This window comes from Mesoplodon bidens (genome assembly GCF_964165515.1).
Source record: "Mesoplodon bidens genome assembly, chromosome: 14".
Classification (NCBI taxonomy): domain Eukaryota; kingdom Metazoa; phylum Chordata; class Mammalia; order Artiodactyla; family Ziphiidae; genus Mesoplodon; species Mesoplodon bidens.
The window spans coordinates 58,647,488-58,666,931 of NC_138170.1; the positions used below are offsets into that span (position 1 = coordinate 58,647,488).

Consider the following 19,444-nt stretch of genomic DNA (forward strand, 5'->3'; position numbering starts at 1 on the left):
TGGTAGACATTCTTCTGAATCCCTTTTCTGGGGATGACGTTTGTGACACGTGCATCTATCCTTCCAAACCATACCTACGCTTAATGTTACACCCTCTGCTCCCTGAAGAGAAAAAACATGATGAATCTTGGAGGGTGGTGGTCATTGTTTTTTTGTCTGTGGAGAAAAGCAGTATCAGTGAGTTCTTTATTCCTCAACTGGATTAAGCTCCTTGGAAAGAAGAAACCATACTTCATGCATCTTTTAATCTTTCATATTATCTAGTATTTTTGTATATGGTAAATGCTCAGTATTTTTTTTTTTTTTTAATGAAAGTTTCTTTCTTTCTTTCTTTTTGGCTGTGTTGGGTCTTCGTTTCTGTGCGAGGGCTTTCTCTAGTTGCGGCGAGCCGGGGCCACTCCTCATCGCGGTGCGCGGGCCTCTCACTGTCGCGGCCTCTCCCGTTGCGGAGCACGAGCTCCAGATGCGCAGGATCAGTAGTTGTGGCTCACGGGCCCAGTTGCTCCATGGCATGTGGGATCTTACCAGACCAGGGCTCGAACCCGTGTCCACTGCGTTGGCAGGCAAATTCCCAACCACTGCGCCACCAGGGAAGCCCTCAGAGTATTTTAACATGGGCTGGACTGTTCAACTTCATCCCCTTCACCCACCTTCTGTATTTAAACATATACCGTCCGCTATACATGAGCGAGGTGGTTACGTGGCAGCTATGGGCCCGAAAGTACCAGTGTTTTGCATTATTTCCCCTTGGCCTCCAAATGCGAAGGAACATGATCATTAAGTAAGAAGTATCTGGTATAATAACTTTGGGGGAGAGTGAGGTTAGGTTACCCTTAAGGATTTGGATTATCTTTAGTATACTGATTTGATCTAATGCAGCTTCTTAGGTATCTGCTCTTAAGTCCTTAACAGAATTGGGTTTACAGAGCTGTGCAGTAAGGAGATAAGGGTTTTTATATACATCGAGTATCTCTAGGAATGCTAGCACTGCTTAGAACAGAGGAGAGAGCAGTTAGTTCTTCCAGGGAGGATTGAAGGTTTAACAGGAGGCAAAACCCCCAAACGAACACATTTAGCATCTAAACGAAATACCGCCAGTGCTGGTGTAATAATAACCTTGGGGTGGGTATTTTAACCTCCGTTTTGATAGAGGAGTCATCTGAGGCTCACAGAGGTTGCCCACTTTTTTTTTTGGTGAGAAGATAAAGGATCTTTGTTTTTATTTCCACTGCCTCCGAGCAGGCTTACCCCATTTAGAGCGTTACTTCTCTCCCCTTCTAGGGCACTGCATCAGAGCATGAGGGACAGAGCAAAGAACCAGCCAAGAAGAAAAGGAAAAAGAAGTGAAATGCCTGAGTTAATGGGAACTTTGGGGCTTCTGCTTTCTTTTTCCCCAACAAGCAACAATGCCCCCTTGTCCTACAGCCTGCACCAACGTTGGCATCTTGGTTCTGAACTCAATTGCACCGTCAATTAGAGGCAATCATTCTTGGCAGGTCCTGCTACTGAAAAACGGCTGGGCTTAGGCAAGCCCTTTTGCAAAAAGCACGGCTGAAAGCCTGAGTTTAGGAGCCTGCATCGCCCCGATGAAACTCCACGGGAGCAAATACAGAGCCTCCAGGCAGAGCTACCATCCAGGCTGGCTTCATTTTTCCAGGGAGCCTTTGGTGAGTTCAATTATCTGGTAAATATCCAGTGCTTCACCCTCGGGAATCCTGTCTCTGCTTTCCATCCCAGTTGGGTTGAAAGGGGTTTTACGATCCATGGTCACTTCCTTCCTGAGGCACTGGTCAATATCGGCTGTACTGAAAAAGGGGACTGACTGGGGGCAAGTCGTTCAGACCCAGCTTGTAGGCAAACATGCACCTGGTCGAGAGGCTGGCGATCTGCAGGGCGAGGGCAGCACGTAGCAGTCCTCCCGCACCAGGTAGCGAACCTCATCATGGATGCTGATGCAGAAGCGCCCATCGATGGCGAACACCTCCAACAGCCGCTTCATCATGGCCACAAGCATGAGGTGTAAGTAGTCCGCAGTGGAGCTTTGCACTGCTCAATTCACACAGCTGCTCATAAACTCCCCCTGGACAGCAGAGGGCTCCAGGCCCGGCTGATGCAGCGGCCCAGCACCGGGGTACGTGGTGTGTCAGACATCGCAGTGCTCTCCAGCTTTTTGAACATTGCTGACTCTCTGTCCCCCGTCCAGGCTTATTCAGCAACCTCCTCCCACTTCTTCCATTGTGATTGCCTAGAAGCTTCTCTCTGGATCTTGCGTAGATCCTGCAGGGAACCCAAGCCGTCCTCCAGCCTGTCCACAGGGAGGTCCAACTCCCTCACCAGCCACTCGCCCTCATCTCACAGCTGATACCTGCGGAGGCCCTTGGTGACCGCATACATCCGTCGGGCTTTCTCAGCTGCCTCCTGCCGCGTGAGCCAGTGGTTGAACTGCATTAGGAGGCGCTCGGCGAAGGGCTGCCCCGCCCCATAGATGCAGCCATAGTTGAAGACCTTGGTGTGCTCACGGCTGATGCCCACTGGGGCAGCTCTCTTGCTGTGTAGATTGGTGCCCTTGCTCTTCCTGCCCTGCAGTGTCATCCACCCAAAGGCTGTGCAGCCATGCGTGCCAGCAAAGTGGGCGTCTCCAAGCACAGCTGCAATCCACAGCCGCTGTGAGCCCACGTCAGCACCCACGAGGGCGTAGCCGGGTGGGGCCTGCACCAGGGCCTTCAACTCACTGCCTACTCGGTCAGGTCGGGCGCTGCTGGCAATGAGCCACGTGGGCTCTACAGCCCACGTGATGGGCTGTAGATGGTGATGGTGCCAGCGGTCACCCCCTGGGGCAGGATGGCCCCATAGCGGCCTTCCTCATCATAATTTGGGTGCCTGGTCACAGCACTGGGCAGAGCTGACCTGGGCAGCCACACCACCATCTGGGACCTGATAACGTTTATGGGCATTCCTCCAAAAAAATCATTTTGTTGATTTCCAAGGCACGGTGCCCACTGGCACCTCCTGGGCCAGCCTGCAGGGTGCCGTCCTCCGTCTTGGGCAGGAAGTCTTTGGCAAAGGGGCTGCCAGCATTGCAGCTGTTACCATCCTTGTGAGGCAGCTTGAAGAACCAGCAGCCAGGGATATCCACATCATTGTAGGGTCCGTTGCCGTGGTGATAAGCTGGCTGGCTGGCTTTTGGGCCCCCAGCAGCAGTCAGAGCTGGGGGGCTGACCTGGAACTGCCACTCACAAGTTCTCCATCCTGGCCTCGGCCTCCACTTCTAAGCAGCCCATTTCTCCCACCGTCTGCCACATGGCGCTGCTGTCAGTGAGCAGGAACTCCTCAGCCAGGTCTGCCTCCTGCGACTCCAGCTGCTGCTTCCCCTGTTCAAGACAGTGCTTCCTGTACAGGGACTCGGTGGCTATGTAGGGGCAGGCCCCCCCAGGGTCGGCCACTTTTACCAAAGGGTTCTGGGATTGGAAGCCAGGTCTACTGGCTTTAGAGTCCAAAGAGCCAGGAACTGTCCACGCTATTGCACTGCTGTGAAAAATAAACAGTCCTGCACAGGCAGGGGAAGGGAGAGGGAAAGAGGTCAACAGCAAGGAGGACTGCAGCAGTAGGCCAGTTGGGCTCCAGGATGGGAGGGGGTTGTAGGGGAGAGATGGGTGGAGTGGTGGGAGAGGAAGTTGTGAGACACCAGTCAGATTGTGAAGTGCCTTACGGACCCCGTAGACAGACTTGGCATGTAGATGTTAAGCATACACGGTGATTCTTAGAAAAATGGAAGAGATCAGCAGGTTTTAATTGTCTAGATAATTTCTCAAAGTGTGGTTTTATGTATTTTTAAATCAATCACCCGGAGTGCTTGTTTTAAATGCACAGTATTGCCCCGCCCCACACTGTACAATGAACTCAAATCTGTATGTCTAATAGGCCTCTCAGATCATTCTGATGCGCACTGGAGCTGAAGGATTTGAGAGGTGTTTCCTAATGGGTAGTAGGGTGATCAATTTCTGCTGATTTTATACTGACTAGGAAAGTTTTCTGCAGACAGCTGAAATTATGTTCTTATGTTGTTTACCTGAGAGGGAGGTGGAGCCTGTGTTGGAAAGGACAGCTATTAACAGTAGATTAAAAGTATATTCTTGCAGGGCTTCCCTGGTGGCGCAGTGGTTAAGAATCTGCCTGCCAATGTAGGGGACACGGGTTTGAGCCCTGGTCCGGGAAGATCCCACATGCTGCGGAGCAACTAAGCCCGTGCGCCACAACTATGGAGCCCGCGCTCTAGAGCCCACGAGCCACAACTACTGAAGCACGCGTACTGAGAGCCCGTGCTCCACAACAAGAGAAGCCACCGCAATGAGAAAGCCGTGCACCGCAATGAAGAGTAGCCTCGCTCACTGCAACTAGAGAAAGCCCACGCACAGCAACAAAGACCCAACACAGCCAAAAATAGAAGAAAATTTTTTTAAAAAGTATATTCTTCCATATTAAAGTGAATATCGTCTCTCCCAAATTATAGACCCATTTTTAACCTTAGGTGTTCTTTTAAAACTGCCGCTCTGGGCTTCCCTGGTGGCGCAGTGGTTGAGAATCTGCCTGCCAATGCAGGGGACACAGGTTTGAGCCCTGGTCTGGGAAGATCCCACATGCCGTGGAGCAACTAGGCCCGTGAGCCACAATTACTGAGCCTGCGCGTCTGGAGCCTGTGCTCCGCAACAAGAGAGGCCGCGATAGTGAGAGGCCCACGCACCGCGATGAAGAGTGGCCCCCACTTGCCGCAACTAGAGAAAGCCCTCGCACAGAAACGAAGACCCAACACAGCCATAAATAAATAAATAAAATGTAAAACCAAAAAAACCCTGCCGCTCTGCTTCCCAAGCTTTGGACTGGTTCTGTCTTAAATACTTTCCTCGAGGAACAAAGTAGTTTTAGGCACAGCTGATCATCGCAGTTGTCTTATTTCATTTCATTAGGGAAATGTTTAAGAGTAAGAGATTTTCATAGTGTTCCTTGCTTCATCCACATTTGAATGCAAAGAAAAGAACTCCAGGGCTAAATCGTAAATGTCTTTATGAATCAGCAGAGATTACACCTCCTATCAAAGTATCATCTTCAAAAGATCAAACTTGACTGTCATACATATATAATGAGTATTAGTCAAATTTATTCACCTCCTTAATGAGGAAACTGATAAGATGGCAAAGCTGGTTTGAAGCAGAATCGGAGGAACAGGAATTATGCAGTCTACCAGGAAGGGTGTTTTGAAATGAGTGTGCTGAGTGATCTGAGCCCTCCAAAGTGAATAGCAAAGTCAAGCATGTAGCTCAGCGAGTCTCAAACTTTTGTTCTCAGTATCCCTTAATACTCTTAAAAACTGAGGATCCCAATGATTTATCAATATTAACTTTATTAGAAACTAAAACACAAATGTTTAAGTATTAGTTATAGTGGGCCCTTGAACAAGGTGAGGGTTAGGGTTACCCACCCTTCCCACAGTCAAAAATCCAGGAATAGCTTTACAGTCCACCCTTTGTCTTGGGTTCTACATCTCTAGGTTCAACCAACCATGGATCATGTAGCACAGCAGTTGGTATCTAAGGAAAAATATCCGTTTATAAGTTGACCTGCGCAGTTCAAACCCGTGTGTTCAAGGGTCAACTGTATTTTAAAAATAAAAATAACAAGTCCACTATATGTTAACATTTTTTAATGGAAAATAACTTCAGATGTATTTTGAGAAAAAAGGCATTGTTTTACACTTTTGCAAATAGAACACTTAATTGGCTTATCAGAAGACAGCTGAAGCCTTATATCAATTTCTGCATTCATATGTTGCAATATGTTGTTTTGGTTGAAGTATATGAGGAAAATTTGGCCTCACACAGTTATGTAGTTGGAAAGGGAGGACCTTGCAAAATCCCTAAAGTGTCTTGGGAACCCTCAGGGGTCCTTAGATTACATTTTGAGAACCACTGCCCTAGATTAAGAAATATCCTGGCAGGCATGTTAAACAATGTACCAGTATGACCTTGAAAGGACATGCTGTAACTGTCTTTTGGTTATTTCCAAGTTTTGGATGATTTTTCTTAATACTTCAAGGCCTATGTCATGCTCCTGTCACCAGAAACAGACTGGGTCAGACAGACCAAATTCCACGTGTGAACAGTGGGAATTGGGACTATATTGTAAACTCATTTCTTTAAACAATCCCCCCAAATAAAAACATCTTTTTTTCCTTTCATTATAAAATGCAAGAAATTTAGAAAATATAAAAACCAATTATCTTGAATACTTTGAACTTGTTGGAGATAAACACTGATACCTTCTTCCTTTTTTTTTACAACTTTTAATTTTATATTGGAGTATCGCTGCTTAACAATGTTGTGATAGTTTCAGGTGCACAGCAAAGGGACTCAGCCATACATACACATGTATCCATTCACCCCCAAACTCCCCTCCCATTCAGGCTGCCACATAACATTGAGAAGAGTTCCCTGTGCTATACAGTAGGTCCTTGTTGGTTATCCATTTTCTAAAAGTTCCCCAGGTGATTCTATTGTGCACTTAGGACTGAGAACCACTACCTAGTCTAACCAACCCCATTTTCTTTTTCTCTTTTTTTAACATCTTTATTGGAGTATAATTGCTTTACAATGTTGTGTTAGTTTCTGCTGTATAACAAAGTGAGTCAGCTATACGTATACATATATCCCCATATCCCCTCCCTCTTGTGTCTCCCTCCCACCCTCCCTATCCCACCCCTCTAGGTGGTCACAAAGCACCAGCTGATCTCCCTGTGCTATGCAGCTGCTACTCTCTCACTTCGTCCCAGCTTACCCTTTCCCCTCCCCGTGTCCTCAAGTCCATTCTCTACGTCTGCGTCTTTATTCCTGTCCTGCCCCTAGGTTCTTCAGAACTTTTTTTTTTTTTTTTTTAGATTCCATATATATGTGTTAGCATATGGTATTTGTTTTTCTCTTTCTGACTTCACTCTGTATGACAGACTCTAGGTCCATCCACCTCACCACAAATAACTCAATTTCGTTTCTTTTTATGGATGAGTAATATTCCATTTATATATGTGCCACATCTTCTTTATCCATTCCTCTGTTCATGGGCATTTAGGTTGCTTCCATGTCCTGGCTATTGTAAATAGTGCTGCAATGAACATTGGAGTGCATGTGTCTTTTTGAATTAAGCCCGGGAGTGGGATTGCTGGGTCACATGGTAGTTCTATTTTTAGTTTTTAAAGAAACCTCCATACTGTTCTCCATAGGGTTTTTTTTAGATATAAGACATTTTGTATTATTTCTGGTCTTTACAACAGTGCTTGAAAGTTTTCAAGGATGACAAAGCTGAGGCTGAGAGAGGCAAAGCAAACTGCCTTGGGCACATAGCTACTAACTTTTTCTATTCTAATCAGACGTCTTAGTTCTAACAATAGAATCCTCTCTAGCTAGTCTACTTGGGAAGGGATTCGCAAAGGCGATTAGAAATTTGTGGAATTTCTGGAGAAGCTAGGTTGAGCTTCTAGGAACAACTCTCAGAACCACACCTCAGATTTGACCATGTAACGGAACCCAGCCAAAACACTTGGACTCTGCTGTGGATGGTGGAGACAGTCCCGTCACCACTTGACTTCAGAACTGGCTGCCTTTGCTGGCCTGGACCTTCTCTGTTTTCTCAGAAAATTCACTTTCAAAACAAAGTCTTACACATGTATATCTGATTGGTAGACTCTAACACACCTGTTGTGTTAATTTCAAAATTTCAATGTATTTTTAAAAAGTTATTCCAGATGAGGGAGGTAGGATTTATACTTGGAGAATTATCCAAGTGAGAAGAAGCTGTTTAAAAGATTCAGGGTAGGGACAGATGTCCACCGCAGTCACCCTCTGGGGGCCCAACATCAATGTACACCCTCCCTCCATCCTTAAATCTCTAGCCTGCAGAGCACAATGCAACAATCCCTTATACAAAATATGCTACTCTCTCCTCAGAAGGGGAAGCCCCAAATTTCAGTTGATTGCATTCAGCTCCATATTCAGAATTCTGATGTTCATTCTTCTAATTTAAACACACTCTTTTCTTAATGCCCTGTTAGCCATGGATAAATTGTAAAATAAATCCACAGAGGCTATATACACGATATATGTGGGGAAGGGAGAGGGGGAAAATTTAACATCTATTCTTATATAACATAACTCACCTGCAAGGGGAAATATAAGGCTATAGTTGATATTTACCCACTCCATGTTACCTTTGCCCTCAGCCACAACTTGGTCTGCCTTTACCTGGTGGAGTGACCCTAACCTTTATTCCTGAGCATCTGAGTTCTTGGTGGCCCTCTACTTCTCTAAGGTTGCTCTAGTCCTGCTAACTTGCAGCATTCCGTGGGGAGGTACAAGGAGGACCCCTCAGTTTGTGAACATGGCTCCGGCCTAAGGAAGCACTGCTATTTTCCCTAACACCCAAGATCAACGACCTCAGCTGAAATAGTCAGCACTCCCCACTGCACCCCATCTTATTTGCTGATTTAGTGGCGTGGTGCAAGGAACCTGAAATGGCCAAGTGCCAGTCTCAACTGGTAGAAAGATTCCCCTGGTGGAAACATTTCTCTTTTGACATCTTCTATATCACATCCATTGGCACTTAATTATCTTCCTTTTAGAATTGTTCTGCATACACTGATTTTTTGAGTCACCGGAGAAGCCTAACCTTCAGGGTAGGTATGGAGGTATATCAAATGTCTAAATCTTAGCCCTAACGTGACTTCTTTCGTATTCAATAAATCCACCCCCAACTAAGGAAGACGCCTATTATTTTTGTCCTTGCCTTCACTAGTGTTTGAGAGATATATGGATAATGACTAGTGGGCTGGTAGCAGGAGGGGTCTCTGGAGAAAGGGATGAAAGAGAGAACACAGCGAATTTTATGATATCTCAACCAGTCCTCCATCTTGGAAATAATCATATGGTCTTTTAACCTTGTGGCTTTTAGATCCTAAGCTCTCAAAGATTTATTTCTTGGCAGTAAGCAACATTTAGAAAATCTATTGTTAAGTCTGAGTATTCCAATTTATTATTTTGCTTAGCCCAGTGGAATTATTAGAGGATGCCAGTCATGCCCGATTGCCACCAGTTTATTTCAAACACTTATGAACAGAGAATTGCAAAATATTTTTTTTCCCCTTGGGCCTATATGCGCTTGGTATTATGCTTATGCAAACAGAGTATGTAAACACAGCTTCCTTTCCTGTATGTGCATGCATTCGGCACATATTAATGTCATGCCTGCTACGTTCCAGCTACACTTCATTCTGGAGACACAGTGGTGAAGCCCAGGCACGGTCTTTCTGCCATAACCTTTCTATTCTAGTAAGGGGTGCTAGTACACACCACGTCTGGCTGTCTCCTGCTGCTAAATTAGGATGTCCTGTCATTTACTCAGAATACAGCAGGGGGCGGATAAAGTCCATCGTTCAAAATCATTTGCGGCAGCCCAGCGTTTTAGATGGCAGCAGATTAGAATTGTCACTTCAGTTTTTGAAGGAAACTAGAATCTGGTTTTGCATTTTGCTCATTGCTTATCTGACTTTCGGTATCTCTGGTATCAAATCTGGGAAAAAGCCAAACTGCAGGTACATTTTCTCTTTCAGAGTAAATATGTTGGGGAAATAGCTGTGAGGGACGCTTGCTAAGTAAAGGAATTCTACTCTGAATGCTTTCAAAAATAAAGACTATTCAATGGATTTAACATTAATTCAATTTAATATTTTCTATAAATCTGAATTTTCATTTAAGTATTTGCTTAAATTGAACTGTAGCTGTGTTTTGATTTTTGCTGAGAGGATGGGTAAAAAGACCATCCTCATTAGCTAATCTTATTCCTATTTCAGAATTAGTAGCCACTCCTACATCCTTTTGGGGTGAATAAGAGGAAATTTTAGAAATGTAGAGAAAGCAAATGCACACGCGCGCGCGCGCTTGTGTGTGTGTTTGACATACTGTTATGGCCACAAGAATGGCATCAGAGGGGCAGAAGAAAGGAAAGGACCAAGGATGTGGGATGTTGCATTTTGGGCAAAGATGTCGAGAGAATATCCTAATTTTGGACTTTTTAATGGTATGTTAGGTTTGCTGGGTCCTTTAAAGCAATAAGTATTCAACTGAGCTGTGAAGCTAGACATTGGAATTTCCTATGAAAAGGAAAATTTGAGCTAAAGAGAGGAGAGTTACCTGAGCAGATACCTTTTATCAACCAGCACCTTACTGGATCTTTTATTAATCTATGGTTTCCCTGGGCCTCCTGTTCTATTACTCTCTACGGGACAAACACAGGAAAACGACACCAACTCCCTCTGGCAAAGGCTCCTTAGAGAGTCAGTGGGTGAGTAGAGGTGGGAGGGGAGAGGGCTAAATCAATTTCTTGTGAATCTGAGAGCCAATCAAATCTTATTATTCTGTTGAATTATTTCTCTTCTCCTGTACATAGTAAGTTCTGTGGGACAGGGTCATGTTTATCTTATTCACCACTGACTTTCCTGTGACCATGACATTTTTCATATACCAGTGCTTTAGGAGCAAAAATAACAGCCCTCCCACTGACCTCATTAAGAAAAGACTAAAGAGATTAAGAAATGTGGATAATCCCAGCCATGAGTTATTTGGAAATAGTGTGTGTGTGTGTGTGTATGTGTGTGTGTGAGATTTCCAATCATCTGTCCCTGTTCACCTATGAATATGATGAAATGCAGAGGTACTGAGTAAGATAGCTAAGGAGATCTGAAATGCCTTCTAAGTTGACTTAATATTGTAGATTCCTTGAATTAGAAGGGCCTTACCCCGCCCCACCCATCCAGTTCAGGAATTCTGCAATGTCCCTAAAAGGAAGTCACCATATTCTGCTGGAACACTCACCAAATCTTGAAGTAGTGATTCCATTACGAGAAAGCTCTTCTTCCTTTTTCTTTCTTTTCTTTTTTCTTTCCTTGTTTTTTTTTTTTTTTGCAAGGGGTGTTTAAAAAATATAGAAAAAGATAGAAAAGAATGTAATGACTTTCACATGCCCACTGTCTAAGAATAAACAAGTACTAATGTTTTGTCCTTTTGGTCTCAGCTGTCCACTGTTGGGAAATAGTTCTCCATGGGTCTCTCACCTTTTTGTGCATTTGCGAGTGAACTACTGGGCCATCTTTTCCAGGATGTTTGGATGGTGAACGACTGTGGAAGGTAGAGATGGTGGTTCCCTTCAGAATAAAGGGCAGGTTACTTATGACCTTGGAAGACAGAGTGTGTCTCGCAGTGGAGCAAATGACAGGTATGCTTAGTGCCCATTATGAAATTATCAGGTTCTTTAAACCCAGGGTTCTTCTCTCCTGTAGTCCAACCGCTGCATGTGCAGGTGTCATCTGGTCCTCTTCACATTGCCCTTAGGAAATTGGCACCAAAATGCTGATCTGTCACTTCTGCTATTGCTGTGAGTAACAAACTGCCTTTTGTCTCTGATCCAGGAGTTTTGTGCCAGGTTCCATGAAACTGCGGTAGGTTACTATTTAAACTATCACAGGCCAGAGAAACAGGTGGAAATAGCTCCCAAGTAATATTAATATTAAAACTTGATGAGGATAGTAAAAGAAAACTAGAAAATTTCACTTATGAATATAGAAGCTAAGATACTAAACAAAAGTTAGTAAGAATTAGTAACAATCCAGTGGAAAGTTACAAAAAGAATGAAAGGAAATTAAGTCCATGTTTATTTCAGGTTTATAAAGATAGTTTAAAATTTGGAAATTCATCAAAAAAATTTACTGTGTTAGATTAAAAGAGAAAAAACCTGTATTATTATAGCAGTAGAAAGTAAAAGCATTTGATAAAATCTAGCAACAATTACTAATAAAAATTCCATGTAAGTTAGGGATAGAATAAAACTTTTTAAACATGCTGACGACTGTATCAAACTATGAAATAGAGAAGCCATTTTAAAATCTGGAACAAATAGCATTGACCGCTTGTATCGTTATTTAGTATCGTTTTGGAAGTTTCAAATAATGCAATAGGACAATAAAATATGTAAAATGTTGGAGAAAAACCAGTCACAAAGAGGCGGTATGAGCCAAGGAAAGATTAGGAACTTGAGACGCACAGACATGGATCAGAATCTCACTTTGGCTCCATTTTATCTGTGGAACTTTGGGCAAGCTATTTAATTTTTTACAATTCAGTTTTCTCTTCAGTGAAATAGGCATAATAATAATTTTTGGAGATCCTGCACGGATTAAATTCCCTGCCGTCTTGCTTTTTTTTTTTTAATATTTATTTACTGGGACTTCCCTGGTGGTCCAGTGGGTAAGAATCTGCACTCCCAATGCAGGGGGCCCGGGTTCGATCCCTGGTCGGGGAACTAGATCCCACATGCATGCTGCAACTAAGAGTCCGCATGCTGCAACTAAACATGTCTCAACGAAGATCCCGAGTGCCTAAATATTTATTTATTTAGGCTGCGCCAGTCTTAGTTGAGGCACTCCGGATCTAGGCCCCTGACCAGGGATCGAACCCGGGCCCCCTACATTGGGAGTGCGGATTCTTACCCACTGGACCACCAGGGAAGTCCTCCTGCGGTCTTGTTAAAGGGCCCAGCTCAGTGCCTGACATATGTTCGGTGTTCCACAAATGTTAATTCCTTCTGACACTTTCAACCTCTGAGAATTTGAAAAAGAATAAGGGTTTGGATGTCTGCGAAGCCTGTCACGATAGCAACCTCTGTGATTAAGAATAAAACCAGTGGGCCTCCCTGGTTGCGCAGTGGTTGAGAGTCCGCCTGCCGATGCAGGGGATACAGGTTCGTGCCCCGGTCCGGGAGGATCCCATATGCCGCGGAGCGGCTGGGCCCGTGAGCCATGGCCGCTGAGCCTGTGCGTCCGGAGCCTGTGCTCCGCAACGGGAGAGGCCACAACAGTGAGAGGCCCGCATACCGCAAAAAAAAAAAAAAAAAAAAAAAGAATAAAACCAGTATAGAGGGCTTCCCTGGTGGCGCAGTGGTTGAGAGTCCGCCTGACAATGCAGGGGACGCGAGTTCGTGCCCTGGTCTGGGAGGATCCCGCATGCCGCGGAGCGGCTGGGTCCGTGAGTCATGGCCGTTGAGCCTGCGTGTCCGGAGCCTGTGCTCCACGACGGGAGAGGCCGCGGCGGTGAGAAGCCCACGTACCCCCAAAAAAAAAAAAAAAAAAAAAACCAGTATAGAGATGCCTAATTCTTTTTGTTCAAGCTTCTTCCAGAAACCTGAGAACTTTCAACAGCGGCAACCCAAATTGATGATTCTGCCTCTTACAGAAGGAAATCAATAAACATTAGCTCCTCTGAAGCAGACAAATTACAGGAACAACAAGTTCCACAGTGTTTCATAATCTTATGACAAACACCATCCGAGTTCCTGGACGAGGAATCTTTTCTTACTGGGATCCCGCTGGCCAGTCCCAAAGTGGGCTTTGTCTCCCTCTCTTGGTTTTGTCACTTTGCTCATATGATTTGTTTGCCCTTTTGCCTATTGTGAGCTTGGCCATCTCCTGGTTTGGTAAATTTCCAGCACTTCAGAGGCAGCCCATGTCCACGGAGAGCCCTGGGAGGCCTCCTGATCTGGCCACTAACTATTGGGCCTCAGCTCCAGCGATAACAATGAAGGTTTATTTCTCTGGAATACTTTTAAAGCCTATGGCTCAGCCTTCTCTGCTCATCTGAGAGAAGTATCTTTTTTTGTGTGTGTGTTACGCGGGCCTCTCACTGTTGTGGCCTCTCCCGTTGCGGAGCACAGGCTCCGGACGCGCAGGCCCAGCGGCCATGGCTCACGGGCCCAGCCGCTCCGTGGCATGCGGGATCTTCCCGGGCCGGGGCACGAACCCGTGTTCCCTGCATCAGCAGGCGGACTCTCAACCACTGTGCCACCAGGGAAGCCCTATCTTTGAGTCAGCTTAGGGAGTCACCACTCCCACTGTCAACTCTGGGATTTAGGGTCTGTCCTGGGCCACAAAGGAGCCCTCAGACCCACCCCTGCCTCAGGCAAGTCCTCATGTATGAGCTGGGCCCCATGTTCCAATGTGAGTATGTTGTCCTCAGGCAGTTCTATTAGGAATAGGGGTGCAGGGAATGTGAGGTTGGGGCACTGGTGGAGAAAGTTGAGCTGCTCTGGGCATGTAGAGAAGGGTATAACTCGGGCTTGAGAGCAAAGGAAACAAGTCATGAAACTGACTCTGTGGCTCGATCATCTTTATTTATTTGTTTGTTTGTTTGTTTATGTATTTGACTGCGCCGGGTCTTAGTTGCAGCATGTGGGATCTTTAGTTGCAGGATGCAAGATCTTTTTTTAGTTGTGGCACGTGGAATCTTTAGCTGTGGCATGAGGGCTCTTAGTTGTGGCATGCAGGATCTAGTTCCCTGGCCAGGGATCGAACCCAGGCCCCCTGCATTGGGAGCGCAGAGTCTTAACTACTGGACTACCAGGGAAGTCCCTCGATCATATTTATACATCACAGAAATGTCACTGGACTTGATAGCTGAGATAGCTCAGGCTCAGAGGGGTTAGGTGATTTGCCCAACACTGCACAGCACTAGAATCAAGACTGGATCCAGATCCTCTGACTCCTGGTCTAGTGCTCACTCCTTTCACTCAAGGTCCTGCTCCCCCCAGGTTTGCTTTGGTGATGCAGCAGGTAGGACTCAGCACATTAGTGGAGCGCTTGGAGACTTGGTTTGGTCACCACCCCAACACCTGGTGTGGTCACACTCTTCAGATCCTAAAGCCTTCAAGGCTGGGGTGACGGGGTGGGACAGGAAAGGGGGGGAGGAGGAGAAGCAGGACGGATTGGGGGACCTGTCAGGGAGCGGGGAAGGCTGGGGCTCAGAATTCTAGCTGATGTGCCAGAGGATGTCTGACTCACAGACAGCAGGGTGGAGTGTAGAGGATAATCAGACAGAGCCTCACTGTGCCTCCAGCAGGCCCATAGTTTAGGGAGGGCACAAAAGATGTGGAAGATCCTCTCTCCGCTAGCAGGACCTCTTCTGAGGTGGAATTGGCAGTGCTGGAAATTCCTGCCCAGGGTAGGCCCAGCTGCGTAGACCCTACTGCATGGCCGTGTCCAGTAGGTGACAGGGCCATCCCTGGGCAGTGACATGAATTTGATCTTGGGGAAGGGAACCCAGGGCAGCATCCTTTCCCTTCGTACACCTACTTCCCTGTTGATTGGCTTCCCTCTTGACCCACACCCCCGCTTTTTGCTGCCAAATGAGTGGTGAGGGCTGTGTCATGTGAATGATAGTCACAGAGGGTCACAGGCAGTTTTCAGGGTGTGCATTCACACCCTTTCCTGTCATTAGGAAACATGCAGTTTCTTTGAGATTCGACTCACCACATTTCTTGCTCTTGCTTTCTTTCTCTTGAAGCATGGGGCCATCTGGGTTCATTTCTGCTGTAATAGAAACACAGACGCCACCTCTTTACTGTAAGAAAATCAACACTGTGGACATGATGACAAATGGGAGCTGATGCTGAGGCTCAGAGCTGGGGAGGCCACAGGACTGATTGTGCCTGGAGAGGACGCATCCCACAGCGAGCCATAGCTTCCTGGCACCCACCTCTAACTGTCATGGAAGCCCGCAGTCACCAGCTCTTTCTATTTTTTTAAGAGAAGCTGAAAAGCTAACTTGAAAAACTTCGGCACAAAATTGGCACAAAATTTCTCAAAGATACAGATAGAACGAGCAAAACATGATTTGATTTGAAGGTGGGTTCGTTTGTAACTTCTGAGCTACCTGTTCTTTAAAAAAATTCCTCCCAGGTATTTCACCTCTGGGTCTCTTCCTCAAAACCCATAATTTTAGTCTATTCTGAGACAACATCAGACAACCTGAATCGAGGGACAGTGTATGACATACCAGACCAGTAATTTTTCACAATGGTCAAGGTCATGATAAAAAGCAAACACAGAAAAACGGTCACAGATTGGAAAAGACGAAGGAGACATGATGACTACATGACTACATGCCACGTGGAATTCTGGAACGTTAATGGAGAAATGGGTGAAATCTGACTAATGTCTGGAGTGTAGCTGATGTCAGGGTACCAATGTTAATTTCTTAACTTGGACAAATGCAGCGCGGTCAGGAAAGATATTTTCATTAGTGGACACTGGGAGAAGGGTATATGGGAAATGTTGGCACTACATTTGCAACTTTTCTGTAAATCTAAATTTATTCCAAAATCAAAAGCTTATTAAAAAGAAAAAGTCCCTTCCAGGCCTGAGATAACCTCTGGTTGTTATGGTTCAGAAAATGAAGCCAGGTTTCTAGTGTCAAAACAAATGCTGTCCCCCTGGTGTTCTCCCTCCCTCCCTGTGAAGTGTACTTAGTACAGTGGCAAGTTCTAGTATCATTTTCTTTTAGATCAAATGGGACCAAGGACTCCTAAAATGGGCCTGCGGGTTAGCCCAGAAGCCTGCAGGTGGTCAGGCAACTTTACAAAATGGTGTCTCTCTTTCTACTAGAAAGAGAAACTCTGTTTAATGGCCACACACACTGCTGTGCTCCCACTCTACCTGCCCTCCAGTGACTGGAGTTTGCAATTCAGAGGCAGAGTTCTAGGTGCACTCCCAGGACTGACATTTGCCTAAGGATACGGTGGTTGGACCTGCCAGCCAGGCTGTGCCTCTGCATCACTTTCTAAATGGCTTCTGGCATTGTGTAGTAGGATCCAAGAAGAGCCCCCTCCTTTCTAAGAAAACATTCTCAGCATCAGGAACACTGGGGACAGAGAGAGGGCTGAAGTGAGCTGTCAGAGAGAGGAAGGGGCCAGCATGGGAGTGAGAAACCTTGACAAATATTTTCATCTCTGTAGAGGAGTCAAGTTTCTCCAAATGAGTGGCTCCTCCAACTCCACAGGAATTGTATAACTCTGCAGTGTTCCCAGGCAATTATTCCTGCTTGCAAATCTGAGCCTCCCCTTTCAGGATCCAAACAAGTGACCACAAATCAAAGAGAGCTTGGACTCATTCCACTAAAAGCATGGAAAGCCATTAGCTGAAGTTGTTTGAAAAGGGAAGTGGCTCAGATATCTCTGGTCTCACAAGAAAAGCTTCTGTAATATCAGATTATGGTTACCAAATGGCTTAGGGACTGAGGCATCATGTTTCTCATAACGAGAGGTTATTTATTGCACCACTGAACCAACACTCTCCCTTGCTCACTTGCACAAGATATGATGAAGAGTCCTTTCAAGTTGAATTAAGTTTAAATGGAAAAGTAACACACATGCTCCCAGCTAATGCTTGGGTTTAGCTCTGGTGGTGTGGGCAGAGAGGGTAGCGGGCGCCCTCTGTGGGTGGTCCCGGGGGCTCTGCGAGGCCCTCTTTGCCCCGGTCTCTAATGCTTGAAGTTGAACTCATGGGGATCATTCCTTGGGGTTAGGGCCCTGTTTCCAAGAGAGTCTTTGTCACAAATATTGAGAATCTGGGCTGTTCACGATCACTAACCTAACAGGGGACCCCACTTTCTTTGGGGAACTGTTTCTCCCAGTCCCCCTTCCCTGTGGTTCTGAGGGGCTGCCAATCCCAGAACTCCACGCTCTTGGCCAGGGCTTAGGCATGTACCCATCCCTTGGGCCACAGTGATTGGTTCAGGGATGGGCACATGACAGAATCTGGGCCAATCGGAGGCCCTGTTCTAAGAGCTAGTGGTGAAGTCCTCCTAACTCAGGGAGGTTGGAGGGATGTTTGGGAATCTAGAGCCCCCCAGGCTATGTTTTCAGTCACGCAGAGAAAATCTATCTTCACTGGAGTAATAAAGCCGAGTAGCGGTAAGGAGAGAGGGGAGGTGGAGAGAGAGGGGCCTTCATGGCGTCGAGGCCCAATTCTAGGCACTGAGAGCCCAGACGCATGTTTGGATGCTCCAGGGTCTTTACAACGAAGCTGCACCTTAATTAGGCTTGTTTGTACTGGGCTTCTACCACTCTCAAGAGAGAACATTCTAACGCTTTCATCAATGTGCCCATCTTCTATGGCTTTCCGTAAACACCATTCCTGCACGGGCAAGAGAAGGCTGCCTGCTGGCCTGGCTTTAGAGTCTCTGAGGGCACACCGTAGGTGGGCTCCGAGATGTCAGGGGCCCCAGCTGGTCAAGATGGAAGGGAGATAAAATCAAAACACCTTGGCTCCATAGATGCGAAAGCGGAGGGCTTTTCTTCCTGGGGTTTCATCCGTTTTGCTCATTGGGTTTTCTGGTAAGATCCTTTTGTAGAAAGGGCTCTGCAGCTAGAATAGCTTTACGTTCACCCTCTTAGAGGATCTTTACCTGCCTCTCCAGGGCTAATGTTCTTTATGGTTTCACTTTCCTAGTCCCCTGGCCTGGGCATGATTCACGTTAGAGGCCTAAGAGCTTGCTATGTTCACGGGCGGGGTAGGCCCAGGCCCAGGGGATGCGGAGGGAGGTGGTCACGTGGCTGGGGACAGGACCGAGCTCCCACCCAGGCCCTCCCAGCGGCGTCCGTTTCTGTCCCGACTCTGCAGGCCCCCGCTGAGATAAGCCTGGAGTAAGTCAGTCTTGTGGAGTTTCCGCCTCAGCTGGCCATTCTCATCCTTGGATGCTCCATCCCAGTCGGAAGGGTATGTGTGGGCGTTCCGGGTGGTCTGCGATTCCGGACTCCTGGAACAATCCGGCGGGAAGGTGGCCGCTGGCCAGCCCAGGTGCCCTGAGCTCCCTGCAAGCCGGAGAGCCTGCTGTGAGTGTGGCAGGATGTCAGGCCGGAGGGGGAGGCCAGAGGACAGAGGGAAGCATGTCGGGTGGAGAATAATAAACTCCTTCATGGCTCTGAAGGCTCGCCGAGCCTGATGTTCAATTATAAATAATCCCAGGATTTGTTCAAAGCTCAACAGCAGCCCTGAGTGCCCTACAGCTGGGCAGAGCAGCCCACGTGACTTTTCAGATCTCAGGGGTGTGACAACCTCCCTGATGGCCTTTGCAGTGATGCTGGGGGGAGTGGGTGGGTGCGTTTGAGAACAAAACTGAGAGACATTTATCAAACTGAAATCGAAGTTCCCACCACGTATGTTTACTGAGTTTTTGTGCAGGTATGTTAAAGAACTCTGTGCTTGCAGTGGAGAACTTTTAATTTGTACAGCTTATCTTTTTATTTTATTTTATCTTTTATATTTATTTTTTAACATCTTTATTGGAGTATACTTGCTTTACAATGGTGTGTTACTTTCTGTTGTATAACAAAGTGAATCAGGTATACATATACATACATCCCCATATCTACTCCCTCTTGTGTCTCCCTCCCACCCTCCCTATCCCACCCCTCTAGGTGGTCACAGAGCACGGAGCTGATCTCCCCGTGCGATGCAGCTGCTTCCCACTAGCTATCTATTTTACATTTGGTAGTGTACAGCTAGTCTTTATTGAGCACCTAC

At 46.4% G+C, this 19,444-nt stretch overlaps 1 pseudogene across 1 annotated transcript; it reads right to left on the bottom strand.

Moving 5' to 3' along the window:
- Positions 1-1,171: 1,171 nt before the first annotated feature.
- On the bottom strand, positions 1,172-17,913 carry LOC308627596 (DNA polymerase subunit gamma-1-like; annotated as a pseudogene). Its single transcript has 2 exons — positions 17,810-17,913; positions 1,172-3,528 (listed from the first exon to the last, which is right to left on the bottom strand). The product of its transcript is annotated as a DNA polymerase subunit gamma-1-like (transcript).
- Positions 17,914-19,444: the final 1,531 nt, after the last annotated feature.